Source organism: Emydura macquarii, unplaced genomic scaffold (genome assembly GCF_026122565.2).
Source record: "Emydura macquarii macquarii isolate MOO-44397 ecotype Brisbane River unplaced genomic scaffold, CSIRO-AGI_Emac_v2 contig_374, whole genome shotgun sequence".
Lineage (NCBI taxonomy): Eukaryota > Metazoa > Chordata > Testudines > Chelidae > Emydura > Emydura macquarii.
In genome coordinates this window covers 2,351,495-2,376,359 of record NW_027130511.1, presented here as the reverse complement: position 1 = coordinate 2,376,359, position 24,865 = coordinate 2,351,495, and positions in this window count along the sequence as shown.

The following is a 24,865-nucleotide window of genomic DNA, read 5'->3' as shown; positions in this document are numbered from 1 at the left end:
ATTCCAGAGGTTCAATCACAATAAACACAACAGTATATCAGAAACATTCCAGACACTACAAGTCGTTACACAGTCAACTAATTAACCTGTTTAACAAGAGCATGCTTTGATGTGCAAACAATGGCATAATGGAGTCCTTGGGTATTGTGTGAGGTTCCAACATTCAGTGGTTATTCTCGGAGGTGGCTTTTGCTGCAGTTTATAAATACGCATATTTATCTATCTTTTTTGAATACATCAAAGGAAAAAGCATTCTAGCCACATAACTGGAAAGTAAAATACAAGAGCTGGCTAGAACAGAAAGGATCTGACCGTCACTCACAGGGACCTGATCCTGAGAGGTTCTGAACACCCACCGTTGCCACTAACTTTAATGGAAGTTGCTGGTGCTTGGCAGCACAGAGTAACGGGCCCAAAACTTGCACATTTGCATGAGCTGAGATGTTAACCCCTCTGAACAAGTTCTCATATAGGCAATTACCCAAATCCCCCCTGACGTTTCTGTGTTTTACCTCCTGTCCTAAACTGCAGTGTGTTACTGTGCACTGTGGAACACTTGCCGCATTCCATCCCAGAGGTGGCTGCCAGTGGTGGGTAAATTGATTATCTAGATCAATACCTATAGTTGTAGGGAGCGCCTCAGATATTCTGGGATGAAAAGTTCTGTATGATTGTACATAATTAGTGTAGTTTCAGTGCACGTTTTTGGCATGTGTTTGAGAAAATCCCCTCCTAAAAGACAGAGCCTGCATGAGAAGAAAATAATCACCAACAGCACAACCCTCCACATACATAGCACATTCCTGACCCTTCTCTCCCAGTCCAGTACTTCATTCCCAGTTCTGCTCATTTAGCTAAATCCTGGCTTGCAGCACATCCTGCTGTTCTAACCTTGCATCTCCACCATGAAAGATCCCTCATTTGTCAGCCTATGATAAATTCTTCCATAACTGCAATTCTGGCCTTAAATTAGACAGTGTTATTCATGCATCAGATCTCTCTGCTAGGCTGAGGGACACTTGGAAACTGCCCTAATCATTCACTGCTTCAGGCAGAGCTGGCCTTCAGGTTCCCTGGCTTGAGGGAACTAGAAATGTAAGAGATTCTCAGCGTTCATTGAAAATAAACAGTAAGTCTCCAGACCTTTCCTTGTGAAGGTAGGCTTGAAAGCGTAAGCAAATATAAGCCAGTCTACTTTGCTAGGGTCGAAAGCTTGTCATTTTTTTGTTATTCACAGTCCCATCTTTACAGCAAACCAAGGCTGCCTGCTGGGGTCTGTAAAACTGTGGCCAAAACTCCTCTGTTTGTGATAGTCCAAGGCCAGTTTGCATCTGGAGAGGACAGTGTTGCTCAGACTCCCACTCATGGCACTCAGAGCTCCTGTAAACTCTGTCCTCTACTAAACAGCCAGTGCGGCCTTTGACCACAAAGAGGGGCAACTGAATAACATCAGAGGCACTGTGGTCTCGTGGTCTGAGAACAAACCTCCACTCTGATGCTGGATGACCCCACTGTGACATTTTCTCAAATCGCCTCACTTCTCTGCCTTAGCGTTCCCATATGTAAATCCGGAACAATGATATTTACCTGCCTCACAGGGCTGGGGCTTATGTTGATTTAGAAATTAATGTTTGCAAATACCACACAGAGGCTAGCAATCTCTGGAACGTACAAAACATTCTTTAGCAGTTGGGCCTCTCGGGGCTGCCTGACCCTCAGCTTAGAAGGTAAATCGCTCCTTCCAATATTTTGTTTAAATACTGGCAATTGTGCAAGATCTGAGCCCAAGCAGCTGCACTCCATTTCAGCATCAGGAGGCTATGTGTTCACACCCACCCACCCATACTGTAAGTTAAATTTGATTGTATGCCAAAAAGCAATCTTGCTATTTCCCCCCATACTCCTCAGTTTGGCCCAAAGCATAGCAGGGTGATCACAGTGGTCAGGAGACAATTATATGCTGTTGAGTATTTTTTTTCCTTGGAGGGAGTCATTATTTGGCAGTAAAAATATTGTTTAGCAGGCCTGCCCCAAAATGCTACTTCTTTCTATCAGTCAGGATACTCCTAGCAGAGTCTGAGCCATAGCCCCCTACTTGCTTGCTACTTGCTAAAGGATTATTATTCTAAAAAAACAAAACAAAACCCAATCTTCTCCAATGTTAGATAGGGGTTGCTCAATCATCCCAACACAGCTTGGTGAAAATACTTCCATCACAAGCTGCAAACATGAGCTGTTATTTCATTCCAGGCCTCTACCAAGCTCTGTTGCATCTCAATCCTGACCAGCAGTACATGCCTGTTATTTCTTTCCTGACGCAACTTAATATGCATCTTAATATGTATTTTTAACACCTCCACCCAGTATTCCATTTCTAGCAATACCATGAGCTAAAACTGCACTGATTAGTGGGTGATGCTTTTGGGGTGGGGCCAGGTATCTGCTAAGTTCTAAGGTGATTTTTTGATAAGACACAAGGATAGAAACCTTTTTGATTATATTTCTTTCCAAAATAGAAAATGATCTTAAAATGAAAATGATTCTGTAATATTTAATCAGCTTGGAGCACTAACAACGTCAGCATATAGTAGTTACAAGAGAAGAAGCTGTACAATCAATATCAGCTCAAACAAAAAGAGATGCTAGGAATTCTAACAGCCCAGCAACAAAGAATGCTGAGAGGATAAGATTGAGAAATAATTTTTATACATCAAAGGATACAGAATCAGAACATCAGCAGCTTTCTCCACCTATTGTAAGTTATGCTAGTACGTTGTGTCTCTGAATATTTCCCTTTAATTTGCATCACAAAAGCTTGATCTGCTGCTGGAGTAACAGAGAACTTTAAATTATATCAGCCTTCCCCTGAATCTGATATAATACATGCACAGTTAAGCCATCAGACTTTCAGTAAATTGGAAAATACATATAAGGGCAACATCCAAACCTGTCTGCATTGTCATCTCACTTAAAAATATATATAGCTAGGTTAACTATACCTTTCTGAGAGTATGCATTTCTCTATTAGGGTTGCTACACTACCAAAGAAGCTTGTAACAAGACATGGTGTGTGTGTATGCTACTAGTACTAGCTACGTAGTCGGCCAGTTAGAGCAGAAAAAGATTCACCCAGGATAAATTTAAATACCACAGGCCTAATTATTCTCCCACAGCAGACACCACTGACTGCAGTGATATTACTCCTGACTTACATTGCTTTATGTGAAAGGACAATTAGGCCCCTCATACTGGGCTTCCTTTTAGAGCAATCATCAGGTGAAAAGAATGGTTTGAAGAATAAAAAAAGTGTAAAGACTGTACTGCCCTTTCAGGGGTGAAACACACAAGGCTTCTCTCAGTCAAAAACCAAAGTGGCAGTGTAAAGTGTAGATAAGTAAGAAAACAAACTCTTCCCCAGTGCTCCTTTCAGCTCTTGCCCCCTTTCCAGCTAACCTTCAACACCCTCCCCCTCATCCCTATTATAACATCCTAGGAGAGTTAACTAGTGCCCATAGCTGACTATTAATTACCCACAGCTGACCCTGCTCTGCTAACCTGCAAATCCTTGCACTCAAAGCTCCTGACAGTGGGCTTTCCTTTAGCCAGGAAAAAAACAAAAACAAAAACAAAAACAAAAGACTTTTCCCTGCCAATCTCTGGGTGTGTTCTACATATAGCACAAAATCTGACTTTGCTCTCTGGGAAAGCAAGCAATGGTATTCACTTCTAACAGATCAAATCTGACCTATAGCAGTGTTTTTCCATTCATTATTCCCCACTGTTTATTGCTGCTTTTCTTTGGCTTGGACAAAATCGTGATGTTATTTTCCATAAAACATCCAGATGGGACTGGATACACTACTCACTGAAATTAGTATTAGTAGAAGGTAGTCATTGACTTCAATGGGCTTTGGATCATATCCTTATTAAAAAGCCAAAGGCATCTACATAGTCTGTTGTACTGTTTCAACTCCCTAAAGCTAAGATTGTATGGACTGAATGAAGGCCTATCTAGTGGTTCAGTCACAGGACTGAAAATCAAAACTCAAGCATGGTAGTCCCAGATCTGTCACTGACTTGGGTTAATGTAGGCAAGCCAATACACCCCTGTGAGCCTTCTAAACTTATGTAAAATGGGTATAACACTCACCACCCTCAAATGGGTGCTGTGGGAACTAATTAATGATTGCAAAGTGCTTTGAGAACTTGGGACTACAGGCACTAACATAAAATCATAGGGTTAGAAGGGACCACAAGGGTCATCTAGTTTATTTACTGTTCTTGCAAAGTACTAGTATAATATAGACAAGTTAACCTATGTGTATTTTTTTGAATGACTACATATTGGGTTGGACTTAAATATTTAAGACCCAGATCCACAAAGGTACTTAGGTGACTAAACCCCAGATTTAGGTGCCTAACTCCCAGTTTTAGGCACCACAGCGATCCATAAAATCCCCCCTATGTGGCCATGGAACTCTATAGGTGCCTATACTCTCTCATAGACTCTAAGGTCAGAAGGGACCATTATGATCATCTAGTCTGATGCAGGCCATAGAACCTCACCCACCCACTCCTGTAATAGACCCCTAACCTACAACTGGATTATTGAAGTCCTCAAATAATGATTTAAAACTTCAAGGTACAGAGAATCCACCAGCAAGTGACTTGTGCCCCATGCTGCAGAGGAAGGTGAAAAACTGACAGGGCCTATAACAATCGGCCCCGGGGGAAAATTCCTTCCTTACCCCAAATATGATGACCAGCTAAAGCCTGAACATGTGGGCAAGACTCACCAGCCAGACACCCAGAAAGAATTATCTGTAGTAACTCAGAACCCACCCCTTCTAACATCCCATCACAGGCCATTGGGCATATTTACTGCTAGGAGTCAAAGATTAATCAATTGACAAATTAGAGTGTCCCGTCATACCATCCCTTCCATACTTAACAAGCTCAGTCTTGAATCCAGCTAGGTTTATTGCCCCCACTGATCCCCTTGGAAGGTTGTTCCAGAACTTCCCTTCTCTGGTGGTTAGAAACCTTCATCTAATTTCAAGTCTGAACTTCCAGATTGGCCAGTTTATATCCATTTGTTCTTGTGTCCACATTGATACTGAATTTAAATAACTCCCCTCACTCCCTGGTATTTATCCCTCTGATGTATTTATAGAGAGCAATCATATCTCCCCTCAGCCTTCTTTTGGTTAGGCTAAACAAGCCAAGCACTTTGAGTCTCCTCTCATAAGGCACATTTTCCATTCCTTGGATCATCCTAGTAGACCTTCTCTGTACCTGTTCCAGTTTGAATTTATCTTTCTTAAACATGGGAGACTAGAACTGCACACAGTATTTCAGACGAGGTCTGACCAACGGCTTGTATAATGGTACTAATATCTCCCTATGTCTACTGGGAAATACCTCACCTGATGCATCCTAGGACCGCATTAGCTTTTTTCATGGCCACATCACATTGGTGGCTCAGAGTCATCCTGTGATCAACCAAATACGCCCAGGTCCTTCTCTTCCTCTGTCACTTCCAACTGATGCGTCCCTAGCTTATAGCAAAAGTTCTTGTTATTAATCCCTAAATACTTGACCTTGCACTTTCCGCAATTAAATTTCATCCTATTTCTATTACTCCAGTTTACAAGGTCATCCAGATCTTGTTTTATGATATCCTGCTCTTTCTCTGTATTAGCAATGCCTCCCAACTTTGTGTCATCTGCAAATTTTATTAACACACTCCCATTTTTTGTGCCAAGGTCAGTAATAAAAAGGTTAAATAAGATTGGTCCCAAGACCGACCCCTGAGGAACTCCTCTAGTAACCTCCTGCCAGCCTGACAGTTCACCTTTCAGTATGACCCGTCATAGTCTCCCCTTTAACCAGTTCCTTATCCACCTTTCAGTTCTCATATTAATCTCCATCTTTTCCAATTAAACTAATAATGCCCCATGTGGAATCATATCAAATGCCTTACTGAAATCTAGGTAAATTCCCTTTGTCTAAAAAATCTGTTATCTTCTGAAAAGTGCCTAACTTTTCAGGGTAATAGTTCCATAAGCATCTTCATTTCTGGCTTTGGGCATGCACACTGCTGCCTCCTATCTCATGCCCACCCTGATCCAGGAACTAACAAAAGAGCACCTATCTCACCCCTGGGGCCACAGGGCAGAAAAGATTTAAATAGGGATCTTCCACCTCTCAAGGCAGTGCAATAACCACTGAGCTATGGGATATTCTGATGTGGGGCTCCCTCAGTCTCTCCTGTTAAAGCTGTTCCATTTTGTATAAATAAAGACTGATTGGAGCAGGGGGTCTGGACATTGGGTTGCCCACCTCCAAGAACCGTTCTCTCAGACCCAATGACTCTCAGTTTTTAATATGCAGTGGAACAACTTCACAAGAACAGTCTGAGGGTGCTCCATAGCAGGCTATCTCGTAGCTCAGTGGTTTGAGCAAGCTCCTGAAAGGTAGGAGGCCCCTCTTCAAATCCTTTCTCTCCCCTAAGGCCAAGTGGGGACTTGAATCTGGGTCTCTCATATGCCGAGTGAGTGTGCTAACCCTTGGGGTAAAAGGCAAAGGTGGACAACACCACCATCTTCTTTTTCTCTGGCCATTTAGTGTGGAGTGAGGTAGGAGCTGCCCACCTAGCATGCTGGGTTTTGTGGATGGTAGTCAAAGGTGCCTATCTCTCCCCTTTCATTGTATAGGGAATCTAGGCGCTTAACCCAGACTTTGTGAATCACGGTGTTGTTTCAGGGATTTTCTATGTGCCTGAACAAGTTACACACCTTGGTCCTCAGTGTCACAATGCTTAAGTCTCTTTGTGGATCCAGGCCTAAGTATCTATGAGTGAAGGAACACTCCCCTTGTTTAATGCTTTGTTTCTCCATCAATTTTTTGAGTGTACTGTGGTATTGCATTTTTCCTCTAGATATTATGTATCTTTCATATAGGCTTTCAGAGAAACCATTAGATCAGTGTATTTGGGAAATGATATTATGTTAATATTAAAATCTATGTTATTATGTATTATATCCCTTCTTTGAAAAAAAAAATTCTGGTGGCAATGAGACATTAATTCACCAGCTAGCAGGGGCTATCGACCCTGACTGCATGTGCACATCCATGTTTTTGGAAATAGCTGTGTTATCAACTGAGACCTGTAGACTGATGTTAACGAAGAGGTGAGATGGAGACAAATGCAAATTGATTCTCAAACACCTGCTACATTAAGAAGTAAAAAAAAGAAGATGACTCTGTTTCTTACAGTTTAGGAAACTCTTACTTGTAGGAAAGTGAATGAACCCAGTGACTCTGGCCAAGGTGAAAATGGACACAAAATAACTGGATCCAAGAATGAGTTCATGTTGTTAGGACAAGTAATTATTGCCTGGGATGCTTATCAGTTATCAGGTGAGTGATGGCTAAACCATGAAGCAAATTAGGAATTTTTAACTGAATTGGTATTTCTGGATAGTCAAAGAAAACTTTAGCTAGTGAAGTCCTACCTCCAGCATGTTCAGAAACCTTTAGGACCTATATTTGCTCTACTCTCTTACCCCATGAAAATGGAAAACAAAATAAATATATAAAGTTTTAATGACTTTATTAGTTACACATCTAGTCTTTTCAATGCTTCTGTGGGATAGGGAAGTATTATTAACTCTGTTCTACAGATGGAGAAATTGAGGCATAGAAAAGTTGAATGACTTGCCCAAGGTCACATAGTTAGTCTTGGACAGAGCCAGGAATTAAATCCAGGAGTCCTGGAACCCAGCCCTATATTTCAGTGACAAACTATTCTTTTTCTCTAAAGTACAATATCTATTTTATTTTTTATGAGCAACATACATATTTTATTCTACTTAATTGGAGTTCTCTACCCTGGACATTTCACATAGCTATTTTTTTGTGATTTAGTAGTTAAAGTACTGAATTAGCTGTGCAAAAATATGTGAAGAAAGAAGCCACTTATGATTTATGTATCAGTGCTATGCAAAATCATTCAGCAGTCCCTCCTAAAATGCAAAAAGTTCAATTTCCCTTCTTATTAAAGTAACTTTATGAATAACTAGGGAGTCACTACACCATATACAAAACAGGACACTGATTGTCTCTTCATTGGAAAGAATTGATAGCTAAGAATCTAAGTGCAATACCAATATCAATGCAATTCCAACAGCCATCACTGTTAAAAGCAAGATATAATCATGTGATTCTTGCAAGTTCATCTCCTTATATAGTTCACTGGTGGGTCTTACTTCATTTGCAATCTATTTGTCTCAGTATCAGCCTAAAAGTGTAGTAGTCTATCTTTCATCTTTTTGGCTTGGAGACACTAACACACTATTAATTAGAGCTGTAAGTTGTGTGGCAATCTTAATTTATTCAAGGATCTTTAAGGATATCTAGCTAAATAATATTTTAGTGGCTAATTAGCTGCATCTCCACAAACATTTATTTTGTCACTGCAAATTGTTCCTTCATTTTGACTGTACTGGCTGTAGCACAGTCCTCATCACAGGATACGTTCCTGCTGCACATCAGCTTTCTAGACATAAAGACATGAAATTCCAGTCTTTTTTTCCCTTAACCTTTTTTATCCTCATAAATGTCTGGTACCTTCCCAGTTAGAGCTTCGTGAGATGATCATGGTAGCAGGTACCACACAGACCAAGTTTATTAGAGAGCAATCAGTTCAAACAAAGGTAGTTTCTTAACATTTTCCAAAAGATTATTTATACATTGTGTGATTTCCATTTTTTATAAGTGGAGATTCTTATTAGAATCAATCTTCCCCCTGTCATTTTTTCAGGGCTTTAAAAATCAGCTAGATGCAAAAACACATTATTATTTCAGCTCTTTGGCATACCAGAGGCCTCATTTTTTCACCTCTCAGGATTTTCTCCCTTCCTCAGAGGCAGGCAAATATATAAGCCTTTTAAAATGCAAATATTGATATTTAAAATAATAGAGTCTTTTGTGTAATAGAAATGCAAGGTCTGAAAGGAAACCAAAATTCACAACTTTAGAATCTCTGTCAATAGGAGTGTGTGATTGATGTGAACCAGGGTTACGAGGGAAAATACAGAAATGGGGCAGAGAGACTGCGAGGACTTTTCATTTGTTTTTGTTTGTAGCATTCTGGACTGGTGAAGATAAATAAAGCTGATGTTCAACTGGGTGTACGTACATTTGATGTCACTAAGCGCTGTGCTTTCTTATCCATGAGTCCTTTTTTCAGTATTTTTATTCAGGGGGTGAAGTGATCCTTACATGTACAATTTGTAAAGTGCTTTGGGATCCCTTGGGATAAAAGGTACCATAAATATGTAAGATGGTGATGTAAGATAGCCATTTTATTTTACTACAGTGTCAACATCTTTTTAATATTCCCAAGCTCATACACTGACCAGTGCTTTATCTATGTTGGTTATTTTAAAATGTCTTTCATTTTCTCCATCCGTCCCATAAAAACAACTTCACAGTCAGCTCTCTCTTTTCACTTGAAGAGCTAACATGCTCTTTTTGTTGACAACAGCAGTGTCTTCATTTTGGTGCTGATATTTAACATTGATATAGAACAGACAAGAACCTCAGTGCAAATAGCTAATTTGTCAACCAATTTTTGGTCAGAACAATCTTCCTTACACATTTCCAATGGGTTTCTTAATGTTAGTCTTCTTTTCATAATGTTGATGTTGCAGTGACATTAGGATTATAAATCCTATGTCACATTATTATGATGGATGGGTAACTAAGGCTTGGTAAATGATGTAAACTTCCCAACCACCTTAAGAAGCCAAACTCAAAGGTTTATTGCCAAAGATCCATAGTGTGTCTAGACCTAACAAAGTAATAAAGAACTGCAGAGAATGAAAATTAACCCAAATAGATTTCAACCTGCACTAAACACATATTAAATTGGGACAAAACACTTCTGTTAGCATAAACGGAAAGAACACAGAATAAAACAAAAACTTCAATTCATTGTTTAGCTATTCAGCATTTGAAGTCAATTCAGCTTAAGTCTGGTCAACCTGAAGAAAATATTGCAGACAATGGTTTACAGTAGTGGGTGTGTCTGAACCAGGAATGAAAATGGTATAAGAGTTAGTAAGGACAGCACACAGCCATCCTTAATACACTGTCTTTCATAATCTGCAGATTCACCATATTTTATGTAAATAAATATGTATGTGCTAAATAAGGCTTGATCCAAACCACACAGAAGTTAATGAAAGGCTCCCATCAACTTCGGAGATTCCATCAGTTGCTATGTGCCTTATCCAAGTAACAGCATTTGCAACCTAATGGACTAGGGGAGGACACATGAATCTCATGTGAATAAAAAGAATGTGCTTACACAATATACACTTACAATAAGTGGATTGCCTGCTATATTCTCCCCAGATAACTATGAGTTCTAAAGAAAAAAAAATCTTCAGGCAAAGGTATATTTTGCACATGGCTTGCTTGACAGCCTTCCCATCGCTAAATCATAGCACAGAGCTGAGAAAATGACCTCGCTGAAATTCTTCCCAAATGCTAATAGTTATGATACATTCACACTCCAGAAGGATGGGGATAAGTGTGTGCAGTTTGTAGGAGTACTTACACTTTAGGGTTTGATTATGGTTTTAAAGGGAGGGGTCAGATATAGAGGGGCTTGTCACTTGTAGCACGTTCTGGAGGAGTTCTGGCTGCATCAGCATTCAGGCAGAATGGCTTTCCTCAGAAGCCCTGGGGGAGCGTGCACCAGAGTGGCAACTGATTCATCCTCTGAAAGGGTACAGCAGGCAATCCTGTGCCAGCTTCAAACTGGCAGCCTAGGCCACACCCTCCTTTGGGAAGGGGCTGTGATTCTCACCCACTTTAATTTGTATGGGTGTGATGGACTTGCAGCACTTGCTGACGGACAGGTAGATCCTGCTGGTGGTCTTGGTAATAGCTCATGCAGAGCCCCAGCAGTCAGCCCCCGAGCCCGCTCTCTCTCCCCCTCTCCCTGCCTGCCTCTGCTCTGCTTGCAACTCCCTTTTATATCAGGCTTCAAGGCCCTGATTGGTTATCCCACAGCTCTTTCCCATTGGCTGCTTCTCCCCGGCCCTCTTAACCTCTTCCTGACAGGTGGGAGGTAGCTGACCTGCCACAATGGACCAGTTCCTCACCTGGTATAAATCAGAATAGCTTCATTAAAATCAGTGGAGGTATGCCAAGGTATGCCAGGAGGGAACCTGTCTCCATCCTAAAGAGATCAAGGGCTGATATTATGGCCACCTCTTGGGCAAAATGTAGGGGGAGTTAGGAGAAAAGCTCCCTGAGCCCTCCCCCCATCAAATGCACCCATGCAGGGCCACACACAATCTGTCTCTTATAGATAAACCTGCAAATATAGGGCCTGATCCAAAGCCTTTTAAAGTGAATGGAGAGACTTCAACGGGCTTTGGATCAAGCCCATATTCCATACAGCTGTGCTCTGATGGCATCAGTCACCAACCACTTGAGCTACCCTTGCTTTGTGGTTATTCTAATGTCATCAGAGCTCTTGAATGAATATGTATAACCTCACAGTTGCCTCTCTTCTTTCCATCTCTGGTTCTCTCCCCTCTCTCCTTTCCTCTGTTATCGACACATTGCTATAAACCAGAGAGAGATGCTAAGCAGCTTCTCTCCCTGATATGTATATAGATATATATACATACACACCCAGATATAGATATATATACACACACATTTAATTTTCATCTTTCAGTCACTGGCAGTGTGCAAACAATATGAATGAATATCTTCTAGCTACAATTCTGAATTTGAAAGAGGATCCTAACCTGTATTAGGTAAGTGTCAAGAGATCTCCTGGAAATGAGCTCCGGAAGACACAGACAGCAAGTTTTACATTACATTTCACAGCACGAGATGGAGTTTTAATCTCTCAATCTGAAATATCCAAATGACCCTGAGCTGCTCATTTTAGATTAAAGCAATAAGGATCCCATTTCCCCACAGTGGTGATAGTCCATTCTTCACCACGGTGTGTAGTGCACTCTTAAAGGGGCCATGGTTATTATTTAAGGAAATTTAGAAATACACTACCAGATAAACACATTTAATGAATTGAGATTATTGTAGATGCTAAGGCTCTTATCAACTGTAAGATTAGCAGCAGCAAACCAAATACCTGTTTTAGCCTCGACAGCCAATGTTCCCTGAATCCAGCTGGAGAAAGGAGATCACTGGCTCAAGAGTCAGACAGACTGCTGAGAAATGCTGGCAACTGGCTGTCAAAATATCATCTGAAACTTGAAAAGTGAGGGGAAAAGGAGATGCATGCATGTGAGAACTGAACAGAAGCTTCTTTTTCATATCACAATGGGCCAAGTCCTGAAAGATGCTGGAGCACATGCTACTCATACCTAGCCCAAATAGAATTCTCCCCACTTATACCAGGCCCAAATTTGACATGAAGTGTCTATGATACTGAGATACATGTGATCCTGATCTTGTCTCAATCAGGTCAATGAGCAAACTCCCATTAGATCAATTATACAAGATCAGGCTCTTAGGTAGGGCTTGGTGAGATCTTTGCAATGAAATTTGAAATGCTGGAAGCAGGAGACTTCTTCATTACATTTCAATTTCATGGAATTGACCAATCTGACAGTAAACACCTATGGTATGTGCTTTTAAAAATGTTGGCATATAATGCACCCATTTTGACCCCAGAATGATAGGATTTTCAAGCAAAAACCTATCATAGTTTCCAACGAAACATAAGAAATATTGACGTTTTTGATGCAGAAACTGCCATTTCATAAAACCTTTATAAATTTGGGGCCACAAAAATATGAATGTTTGATTTTGGTGGGCAATAGTATAAAATATGTTTGCTATTTTCACAGAGATGTAATTATAAGTGGGGTGCAGTGTGAGTTGCTGAATTGCTCACCTGGGGGCAGTAGCAAAGAGCAGATGGGAACATTTAATAAGAGTACAAAATAGGTGACAGGGACGTTCTTTGAAATACAGAAAATGTTGTCATTCTGGCACACTCCACATTAGTCTAGTTTAACTCCTTATTTAAGTAACAGAGAGGTCCGCAGATATGGCCCCCTGTGTTATTCAGATAAGAGGTTAAATTAAACCAACCTAGAGTCAGAATCACAATGATCATGACCAGTCCTGGCTAGTGGAGAATTTCCCCGGGCAAGAGAGTTTTCCATCAATGTAGTTGAATCCTATACTAGCTGTCCTCATTCTGGTATAAGGGAGGAGCAGGTCCAGGTTGTGGGTGTTTTGTCAAGATCAGATAGTGCAGAACAGAGTTTTGCTACGCCCAAGTCTCCTCTGGTGTGGGACCTTACAAGGGTCCTTGGAGCTTAACCAATGTGGTTAGTCAGAATTGCTACTGTGCAGGGCTGGGTGGCTGAGGTTTAGGGAGCTACCATCAGCTCCCTGCACCTCATACCTGAGCGGAAGCTCAGAATCTGACCCGGGCCTTTCTAAAAACAACACAAAGTGAATTATATACAAGTCTGCTCACCTTCAAACCAAAGTTGATTCTGCCAGATATAGCCCTTGTGGATCTTTTATCATCCCTCTCCAGAATACATTGCCTACCTCTAACCTTTACAATTTCCCTCCCACCGCTTTTAATCTCTTTATTACAGATTAGAAAATAGTAGGACCTTTTTTTCACAAATATTATTTCAATTAGAAAATGCATTTCAATTCAGCCATGTTTACGACCATTTGGTGTTCACTTTCCTCAAACATTTGAGCGGTCGAGCCTCCCTTGCACCGTTATATGTGAAAAGTGGATTTTTAAACAGACAAACGCTCAGATATTCTCCAAAAGTTAGTACTAAAGTGCACATTCAATTCAAAATTTGAAATTCTCACTGTGCTGGCCAGACACAAAAGCCATCCGTTCATGGAACAGAAGCAGCAGCATGTAGTTTAGACATGGCACAAATGTTGAAGCTCAGATATAAAATATTTACAACTAACTCTCACCTCTTCATGTAGAAAGAAAAAGGAACTCACAATGATCTCAAAAAATGAAAATAAACTGGAAATCTTCCAGGGATCCCGGGTGCGCAGGGGCCAGGCAGATTTTCCCCCCTCTCACTACTACTCCTTGCCACCCCACAGCGGGGGAGAGGGGGTGTTGAGGGGAAGGAGGAGAGCAGGATACAGGCCCACAGACACCCCCTTCCCCATTGCCACTGCTGCCCAACACCCAGTAAGTCACTGGCCAGGGCACTGCTGGGCCCACAGCACATGGGAGAGGGGCGAGGTGAAGATTTGGCATGCCCCTTCCCATAGGTTGCTGACCCCTGCTATAGAGGATTGTATGGAAGTCCCTGTAGCACCCATCAGTGAGGCTCTGTAATAAACTAGAGGATTAGCTCACAAAGAAAGCTTGTTCTTCTAAACTGTTTTCCCCCCCCCTAGGATAAACTTGCATGTCACAGCATTATGTTGTTTATGTCATGCGACGTCATGATAGTTCATTGGCAGATCATGATGTGAAGACACTGCATCATCTTGTTGTGCTGCAATGTCATCACAATTAGAACACATCTACTGAGACACAATATTGCTATTTTGTGATGATACTGTAAGGATCCCGAAAGGTATTTAATGAGCGCAGGGCCCTTTAATGTCCTGCAACAGTTGCAGGAAACAGGTTCAACCCATTGAAATATTGATGTTCTTGGACAAAACAAGATAGGTGGTAACCTGTGCATCTTAAATAGCATGTTAGAGAGATAAAGTGGGTGAGGTAATATCTTTTACTGCACCAACTTCAGCTGGTGAGAGAGATAAGCTTTCAAGCCACAGGGAGTTCTTCTTCAGGTCTGGGAAAGGTATTGTCAGCATCACAGCAAAATGAAAGGTGAAGCAGATTGTTTAGCATAAGTAGTTAGCACATATTGTAAGGGGCAATGTAAGGTAAAGTTGTCTGTTAACACCTGGATGAGTGGTCCACACTCTACCTTGAATGTTGCCTGACAATATGTGCTTACTATTTATGGTGAACAATGTGTTCCACCTTGAATTTTGCTGTCATGCTGGGAGTATGTTTCCCAGACTGAGGAGCTTGTATGTCTTGAAAGCTTGTCTCTCTCACCAATAGAAGTTGGTTTAATAGAAGATATCATTTCACCCACTTTGTCTCTATAATATCCTGGGACTGACATGGCTACAACTACACTGCAGTAAATAATATGTGGCACTCTGCCCTCTCTGAATTTATGTGTGCTGCCTGCAGAATGCTCTAAGTGACTCCCTGTATTGCAGGGTATGAGCATTGTGGTAATCTAGACTCCAGTAATCCAGTCTCCTCTAATTGCCTGGTACCACAAGCCTGGAGGCAAACGTTGAAGGTACTGCAAGCAATAGACTTTTCAGGATCTAGCCATTCGCGGGATCCTATAAACACTTTCATGTTTTGAGTAACAGAATTCTTTTATGGGGAGTTAGTGGGGAAACAACTCACAGAGAACTATATTTATTCTCCATGTGGTCTCCACAGAAGTTCAGTTCACATTATTTTGAGTGAGACGGAGGAGATACTGTAGGTTTACAAAACACATTATTTGTGAATGGTCTCTGCAGGTCCATTTCCAACCTTCAGTTCTGCACGTCTATCCCTTATTGTCTTCCCCTGGCATGCTTGAATCATTGCAAGAAACCAGCAAGAATATTACTGAGACGTATTATTAAGAGAATATCCAGGACACTGTATAAATGGAGCTGTGAATTAAAGGATAGGGGGAGAAAAGTTAAGCTTTCATACTGATTAATCTTGAAATTCCAATCTTATCTTGTGTTTGGGGTGTATAATCAATGAGGTTAAACTGTTGATCAAAGTGCTATTGTACTATATTCCAACTATCAATAATAAGCCCAGGCAGTAATACCATTGAGAAAGCCAGACACTTTGAACTATTATTGTCACATGCTAGCAATGCTGTAGTTATGATTTAGCTCACTCCACAGCTTAAATGCTTAGGTGGGTTGGTTCCAATCAGTGTTTGGATGAGAAACCTCCAGAAAGCAACAAGGTGTTGCAGGTTATTGGACTGTTATTTCGGTGAGTGAAATTTCACTCTGGATCAGCACCGAGCCAGTGCCCCAACATGGTGCTGGGATGTTTCTGTTTGTTAGAACAGCCAGCTGGAGGAATATGAGAGGCAAAATTAACACAGAGCCTTTGGTATGCATGAAATAATTGGGTTTAAAAATAAAAAATTTGGAAGTGTAAAAAAATTATGTACTGAGAACTTTGTTACTGAACTTCTAAGGTTGATAAACAGAGTTCAGAGCAGTTTACAGTGTTTGAATCTTTGAGACTTTAAAATTTGAGGCCCTCTGTGCTCTACATTGATATAAACGATCTCTTGGCACTGTTCTCAAGACCAGGGTTTTACCCCAATGTGCTCATCCAAAAGTTCTCTATTCATTGGTGTCCTGGGCTGCCGGGTACCAGTTCATTACCTTGCAGCCCTGCACCCCAAAGGTGGTTGCATTTCAAGGGTGCTGCATATGTCTATGGTAGGACCTGATTGTGATCTTACTAATACTGATTTTACACTGGTATAACTCCTTTCATGTCAGTGAAGTTATAAGTTTAAGTATCAAGATTGTAAGGAATGACAATCTTTGGCATCCTTCAGGATGAAAGACATGCAATAAAAAGTTAAATATTGTAATTTTCTCATGTTTATTTGAACTTGCAATCAATCATTAGATCAAGAAATATTACCATATGGTGATCATTATATCCCTTCAAGCCTGTCCTTTTAAGATGGGAATCTGACTGAAGAACACAACCCAATTTTTACCCATATGCCTTTATACCACAAACTTATTTCAAAGTTTACATTTATACTCCTGTGATTGATCTTGCTAGACTACAGCTTGCAGTACTATCCCATAACCCATTTGGATTTCTTGTATTCTTTTGAGTCGAATTCTAAATTGTTATGTGGTATAATCAGAAACTATAATGACCTTCATTGGCTTCATGGCTGCAAAATAATTGGATTTATATCCACAGGATGCCCTGTTTTGCTTTGGAAATATCTTTAATGACTTCTGGAAAAAAACTATTCTCATGTTTTACTTGATATATATTTTGGCTGGTAAACACAAGGACTGAAATATGTTTGATGTTTGAAAGGGAAGAAAGAAGGGCTTTCAGTGTAAAAATGCTGGGTAATAAGTGCCATTTTGTTCTTCCTGGAAATGTATGTGATAAATATCAGAGACTGAATGACGTTCATGATAAACAAGAACAAAATCTCAAGCAGGAAAGCAATCTCTGATGCTGCTGATTGTGTACTATAATCCTATCCACCATCAGTCAAACTGAGGAAGACAGAAACATATGTGGAATATTAGACGACACTCACCATTTCTACTTATCATCATACAAATGAGACTTCTCAGTGAACCACAGAAATTAGAAATGGGAAAGACTGACTGGATGTAGAGACTCTGTGGTGATTTTGCACTGTCCTGATCCAAGCTGTGCCTTCTATGTGGATATAGAGAATGCCATTCATCACGGCACCATTTCTCAGCTCTAAACTCACTTTAGATAAAATTTACTGATCAGCAGTAGAACCAGTAAAATTAGATACAGCGGATAAGAGCTTGAAACTCTTGGAGATACCCAACTAGTTAATGTTTATGGGGAAGGAATATCTGAGGCAATAGATGGTGTTTGTAGATGATTGAGTGCTGAAGTAAAACTGGGGCTTTTGATTAATTCAGGCATCCTTTGTTGCTGGGATACTGGTCTTCAGCACCTGACCCATGAAAAACATCCCCAGGATAGGGCAAGAGAAAAGTATTCGGCTACACTATGGACTCCTTTTCTTCTTATTTCTGAGTCCTTAATTTGTCACCCCAGTGAGGCAGCCCAAATAGTTCATCCTCCCTCAGCAGACCAGTAGATATCAGCAACTAGCATCTTGTTCCACCCCTGGTGTTTTGTGCCTGACTTACTCCTGAATCTGTGCTTTCTCTGACTTTGGGGGCAGAGGCTTAGGGATCTACTTAACCTATCTCTAGCCAATAGCATATGCTACTGTAAGCACAAGCATCTCCCATAAGGAGGATTTTACAGTGCTTAAACACCTAGTTTAAGGAACAAAGTGCTGACCATGGGCCTGGCCCTGAGAGGCACTGCATATTTGCCATTCTGATTGACAAATTGGGAGGTGCCTGCAATAATTTATCATTACTGTATCTTGATCAGGTTATTGTAAAGTTTATTGCATGCATATATGGAGTTAATTCAATAGAAGGATCATCAGGAAATGCACCCAGGAAGGGGAAGGTGAATCCACATATACCCTTCTCTTTGAACACTTGAGAGACAATGCAAGAATCCTTTTTTTTTGATGCCCTGGCTTTGTCCCCTGCTGGACCTGCCAGACAGATTTCCCCAAAAGGGATTCTGTCTCTGTGTAGAAGGGGTATCCAATGGATCCCGGAAGGTTTAAAGAGAGTCACACTTTCTGGAAGGAGGCACAACAATATTATTAATAAACAATAATAATATTTAGTCCACAGTCACATCTGTGGCATAGTCAAGATTAGGAGTTGGGTCTTCTGACTCTCACCCTGCTGCTCAAAAACCAGACCTGTAAGTATACACAGGAACCCCTTCAGGCTACTGTGAAATGCAGCTCTCTCTGAAGTGGAACTATTAGCCATATAACAGAGCACAGCAACATTACATAATGACTAGGAACAAAAATGAAGAAGAAGCCCATAATCATTTGATAGTGTGGGATCAGAGGAGTTGGAAATTCACAGATAATTTTTTCTTCCATTTCCAGTTTAAAGCTGAACTTTCATTGGACTCTTTTTCTTTTAATTGTTATTTAAATTAATGGGTGATTTTGCTGCAATTAAAAACAAACCAACAAACAACAACTTTTTCTTGAGTTTCTTAATTAATCTGAGCAGTAGGTTGGTCTAATTAACTTACCAAGAAAAGGTCATGAAATATTAAGGCAAGGCAATTGTTGCAAGATGTCATGAAAACTGGGAGCATGTCTTCTGCAGAAGGAACCTTTTTGGTGTGAGGGATACATTTGAGGTCTATGTGATTAATAGACATAATTAGTTTACAGAGGATGGGAAGCAAGGTTATCTGATTTTTGTGATTTACTCTACAACATCGCTAGCTAGAATCAATGAGATAATGATCAGTCTCTACTTCAGCATGGAGTTGGTGGAGAGAGGCAAGGAAGATGATACTTGCAGCTTTTTCTTTTTGCCACCAGCCACAAAATAACAGAGTTTTTAACTCCGGCCTCAAACAATGAGGATTGTTTTACTTACTTAGTCTTGGGAGGATTAGATTTTTATTGCTAAATGTCAATTTCACCATACACACAGAAACTGACACAAAAATATTTCCATCAATACTAATAGAATTTTACAGCTAGGTAAAGTAAGAAAAATGGTGCTTGAGACCTTATTGGAGTTTGATTTAAAGAAATTTGCTTTGTATATTTTGATATGTGATGTTGATAATTTGTGCTTTAAGGGGTATAAAGCCTGAACTTTTTGAATCTCAAAGTTTACTGTCATTAAATAATTATAGTGTAAACTCCCACTCGGACTCTCCTTAATTTCCCACAACTGAGAAAATTTAAATTGATAAACATTTTAACAATGCTTAAAACCCATAATTTTGCACAACTGTTAACATTTAAATAGATAAAATAGAAAAAAACCACTTAAAAATAAACATTGATATAGTCCATTGAAATGATGGAAAAGTAAAAATTGAATTCTCTGAAGCCTACTTACACTACGTATGATTTCTAGGTTTCCAAACCCTAGCTGTCAGAACATCTTCCAAGGTATAACTCCATCCTTCATATCAATGTGATACATCTCAAGCACCCATAAGAGTCAGTGCTGCACCCTGAACTGAAGGCATCTACACAAAACCAAGAAGAACACAGGCCTTTGTGCCTTCAGTATATCTAGCATGCTACTGCTATAGGTCACACAAGAGAAGGCCTACCCAGTCGCTGAAAATATGAGCCACCAGGAAGAGTAACTATGGGTTCCATGTAGCTGATCCACTGCAGAAAACAGGTCGCTGTAGAAGGAACTGGTCTGAGAACAAAAAGGGTCAGCATGATCAGAAATCTACTGAGCATTAGAGACAGTAGTTACTGAGACCAATGAGAGGAAGAACAATCTTGTGTTTTCATGTGTGGTTCAGGACTTCATCCTAGACATCTCCATCTGTGTGTTTCATTAATTGGTTACACTGGCTTGGGGTTTTGTTGATATTATATTTTACTTGCATTTGATTTTCAGGGGGAAAGGACAACAAACAAACAACAACAGAGGGAAGGTATAGCAGCAGCCACTGGAGTCAGTGGATTTTCACCCTGCCATGTGACAAGGGCATTGTCCTTTTGTTCTCCTGACCCATTTGATGTGGCTGGGGGCAGGAAATACAAACCAGTCTCCTACTGTCACTGCTGTGTGTCATACCTGCAGTGCAACTTTTGAACAATTTAGAGGTGTTAAGATCTGGAGTACTGGTTTGAGCCAATCAAATCAACAGGAAAAAAGTATTACCTGCTCTTCCTAGCCCCTACTATGCTCACGTGTCCCACACATTTTTATGCTCCGTGCTTCCCAAGCCTGTCTACACTTCATGAGCCATGCTTCCCCACCCTCCCTAGTATGGAGGGAGTGGGGGCTTCTCTTTCAATGGCTTCCTAGCCAAATGAGCATCTTAGCCCCAAAATGAGTTCTGGGGTGGTGCAATGGCTCGGGGTGAGATCTTCAAAAGCTCATAAGTGCCTTCCAATGAGACTTATGCTCCTAAGCAACTTAGGCACTTTTGAAATTCCCATCTGCAGTTGGAGAGTTTCCAAGGACAGTCTGGAAAGATGGATTTAAAGAATCACGGTCCAGATCCACGCATGGACTTCGGCATTGTGACACTGAGTGTTGTGGCACCTAACTTACAGGTGGCTAGAAAATCACAAGAACAACATTGTGATCCACCGAACCTGAGTTAGGCGCCTAGGCTTCACTGCCATGAATCGGGAGAAATAGTTCCCTTAGGTCTGCACAGCATTTTGGAGCGAGTGGTAGCAAGCCTCCCAGCCCAGGTTGATTGACTCAGCCTAGCAGGGCTCACGCTAGTATCCTAAAAAATAGTTGTGTACACAGTGGCATCCCTAGGCTTCGGTGCTTGAGCTCCAGCTTCAAAGCACTGTCTACCCAGCTATTATTAGAGTTCCTGCGTAAGTCTGCTAGGCCCAAGTCTGTTAACTCAGACTGGGAGGCTTGCTGCCATGGGCTGTGTAGACATACCTTTAGATTGTGAGCCACAAAGTGAAGGCACTAGGTGGGGAGTCAATTAAGCTAGCCCCAGGGAGATGCAGACCAGGGTGTGTGTGCTAAGACTGCTCCTCTCATGGAGAAAGGGGTCTAAGTCTAGGCTACGGGTCGGGGGCTGCTGAATTCTGCTAGTGATCCACACACCAATGTAAGATAGAAGTTCAGCTGCTTAAGTCACAAGGAGGGGCCAAAACAGAACAGCCAGGGGTGGGACAAACCACCCTTTAGCTTAGTGGGTGGGATGCTCTCTGAGAGGATGGGAGAGACCCCAGTTTAAGCCCACCACCTCCTGAGGGGAAGAAGGGATTGGAACAGTAATGGTCGCCTCTCAAGTGAATGCCCAACCGCTAGCCTACAGAATCATTCAAACTCTTTTGCTGCTCCAATTGATATTTAATTTTTCAATTACATGGAACAACTTCAGTAGAGAGGGAGACACACATCAGAATATCCCATAGCTTAGTGGTTGGTGCACTCACTTAAGAGCTACTAGATCCCCTGTTCAGCTCCCATCTCTCCTTAAGAGGAAGGGGGACTTGAACTGGGAGAATCCCACATTGTGGATGAGGCCACAAGGCTAAAGATTATATGGAAGGGTCTCCCCACACTGTTTTGCGTGAACTTGCCTGAGGGGCCCAATCTGTTAGATAGTCTCTGAGCACAACTACTGGACTAAACCTTTGCACCTGAGTTAGGTGGCTGGGCATTTATCTTTCCTGGTTTGTGAGTCGCTGTGCAGTGTATGTGAGAGATACTGCAGTGAGGCTGTAGTGCATGTAATTGGAGCCGAAACACAGATGTGTAGGGAGCTTTCACTGCAAAAACGGCCCTGAGTGTGTTTAGGTGCCTATTTGGTTGGGTGCCAAGTGGGAGTTTTGTGGATCACACTGGTGCCTAAAAATGGGAGTAAGGCACCTAAGTATCTTTGCACACTCCAAATCCGTCAGAACAGGATCCTTGTCAGCTGAGGTTAATGTCTTCATGCTAAAGTATTTGCTGAAAAGAAGGTAGAAGCTGAGTGTTCATTGTACAAGGCTGCATTGTTTGCTAATAAAGGATTTTTTCTTTTGCCCTTTCAATGTATGCAGATATCATGTGAAGTATTTTTTTCCCCCTTGAAGACTGTTTAATGTATTTTGTAGACCAATCCATGCAATGGTGAGAAATTTTCCCTGAATTATTCACTTGACAGCTGGAGATGCAGCTGTTAAAATCATCTCTTTAGAAAGAAAAGAAATTAAACTAGGAGGGGAAAAATAATAATAAACTGAGGAAATGGGGAAAATGAAAAGAGGTCGTAAGAGTCAGAGGAGCATGCACTGTGGAAATGTACTCTAAAGAGAGCTTTGCAAAGGCAAATCTTTTCAGCATTTTTTTCTTTGTTCTCTTTTCTTTTTTTCCCTCCTGTGACTTCTGCACATTCAGGGGAGGGGAATCAAAAAGCAATTTATGCAGCTCGGTATCAGATTGCGTGTTCCTGACGAGGTCCGTCACCCTCAGAAGCTGAGAGTGTTTGGAAAGGTGGTGATGTTTGCAAATCAGCCAGCAACAGAAGCAACACTTCACAATCTGATTTTTTTTTTAAATCTAAAAGGAAACAAGCTGACAACATGCAGTGGGGTGTTTTCACATTTTCTTACACTCCCATTGCATTAACAAAATGCTACTGTATTATTATTTAAATGCCATTTAATTTGCATTATGTATTTGGATAATATCTAGGAAACTCAATCAAGGATTAGGCTCCCATTGTGCAAAGTAATAAACAAAACAGTCCTTGCACCAGAGAGCTTAAAAGTTTAGTGTCAGACAAGATGTGAGGGGTGGATGAATCAGACCAATGGGTATGGAGTAATTTGGGAAGATGAAGCAATGATAAAATGAACAGAACTGAGCAAAAAAACGAAGTCACAGCTTCCCCACCTGCCTAATCAATGTCGGATGGCAGTGATTTTTAGACATCACAGCAGAAGAAGGTTTTGAGGAAAGATTTAAAAGAGATAAGGTGATTGCTTTAGAATTCTGACAGGGAGGTTTTCCTTGTATGGGAGAAAGCGTTGAGATGAGAGAAGTGGACATATGCACACTTAATGCTGAAAGCAGGCACTTGGGGCTGACACTTTACAAAGATATCTAATACATACCAGACGCTGATCTCAGTTATATGGGCATAAATCCTGAGTGACATCACAGAAATCAAAGTAATTACTCCAGCTTCAGAGTGGTGCAAAGGGGAGGAGAATCTGGCTTGTGATCACTGCCCGAAAGAGGTTACAATAATAGTCCCAGACAATATTGCATATAATCATCTGAAAAAAAGACACAAGCCCCACACACCACTTTCCCCTATTCAGGCAAACAACTATGCCAATCGTATGTAATTGGTATCCATACATCGGACTTAAAACACCCCAGACACTGCTGTGCCACCCTGGAAATCTGATAGACCAAGAACATATTCCCTACCAGCCATATTCTAACCAACCCAATCCCAACTATGACTGACTCAAGAAGACTTGGCCTAAGGGAAAGAGTTCCCTGGAAAGCAACACCCAACATCAGACCGCTACACTGACCACAGATACTACAGCAACCACAACAGGATCAGCACAAGCTTATGGCCCTTAGGGATGATGGGATCAGTCGTTAACAAGAGTAGTGACATCTTTGGCATGATCATGGATTAGGCTCCCCATATGGATTTTCATTGCTAGTCCAGGTAATTCCCAAAGGAGGCCTACCGCATTGTCACTTAAAAGTGGGTAAGGCAGGAAGCAGCATGGCCATATTTCCTTATCCAACACCAAATGCAAACAAACAACCCTCTCACCCACAAATGAAGCCATTTGTGTGACAGGCAAACCTAATCTGCAAGACGAAAGAGGGTAAAAAAAAAAAGGTAATACTACATACTTAAGCCCCGAGGCAAGACACCAGCCTAGAAGAACTAATGGAATATCCACCAAACCTTGGTGAATGGAACAAGTGCCTGAAACACAGAAGTGCAGTCATAGACTAAAACTTGAATTCTAGAGCCCAGTCACATGACCTTTGTCAGGGTTTCCTTTCAAATGACTGAGATAAGTATGCATGGACTCCAGTGGCTACTGATTCACTAATGTAATCCTCGTGTAACCTGGAAGACCACCCCAGTTTGAGGGATCCTCAGTGGAATACACACGACACTGCATCTTTTCTCTACTTCCTCTTCCTGCTGCTGGCACACAGGTGTAATTGGAGGAAAGAGGGTGTGTCGAAGGTATGCCTATGCCCCACTGATCCGTGGCTGCTGGCAGCAGTGTAATTTAGTGTAGCCTTTAACATGGATTAAATTTTACCCACGAGCTGGCCCAGCACAGACTGGGATGCATATGGCAGGGGCACATAGGCCACCTTTTTACCCATCCTAGAGAGCTGTGTTGTGCTCTCCTCAGCTGGAGCTGAAACTCTGGACTGA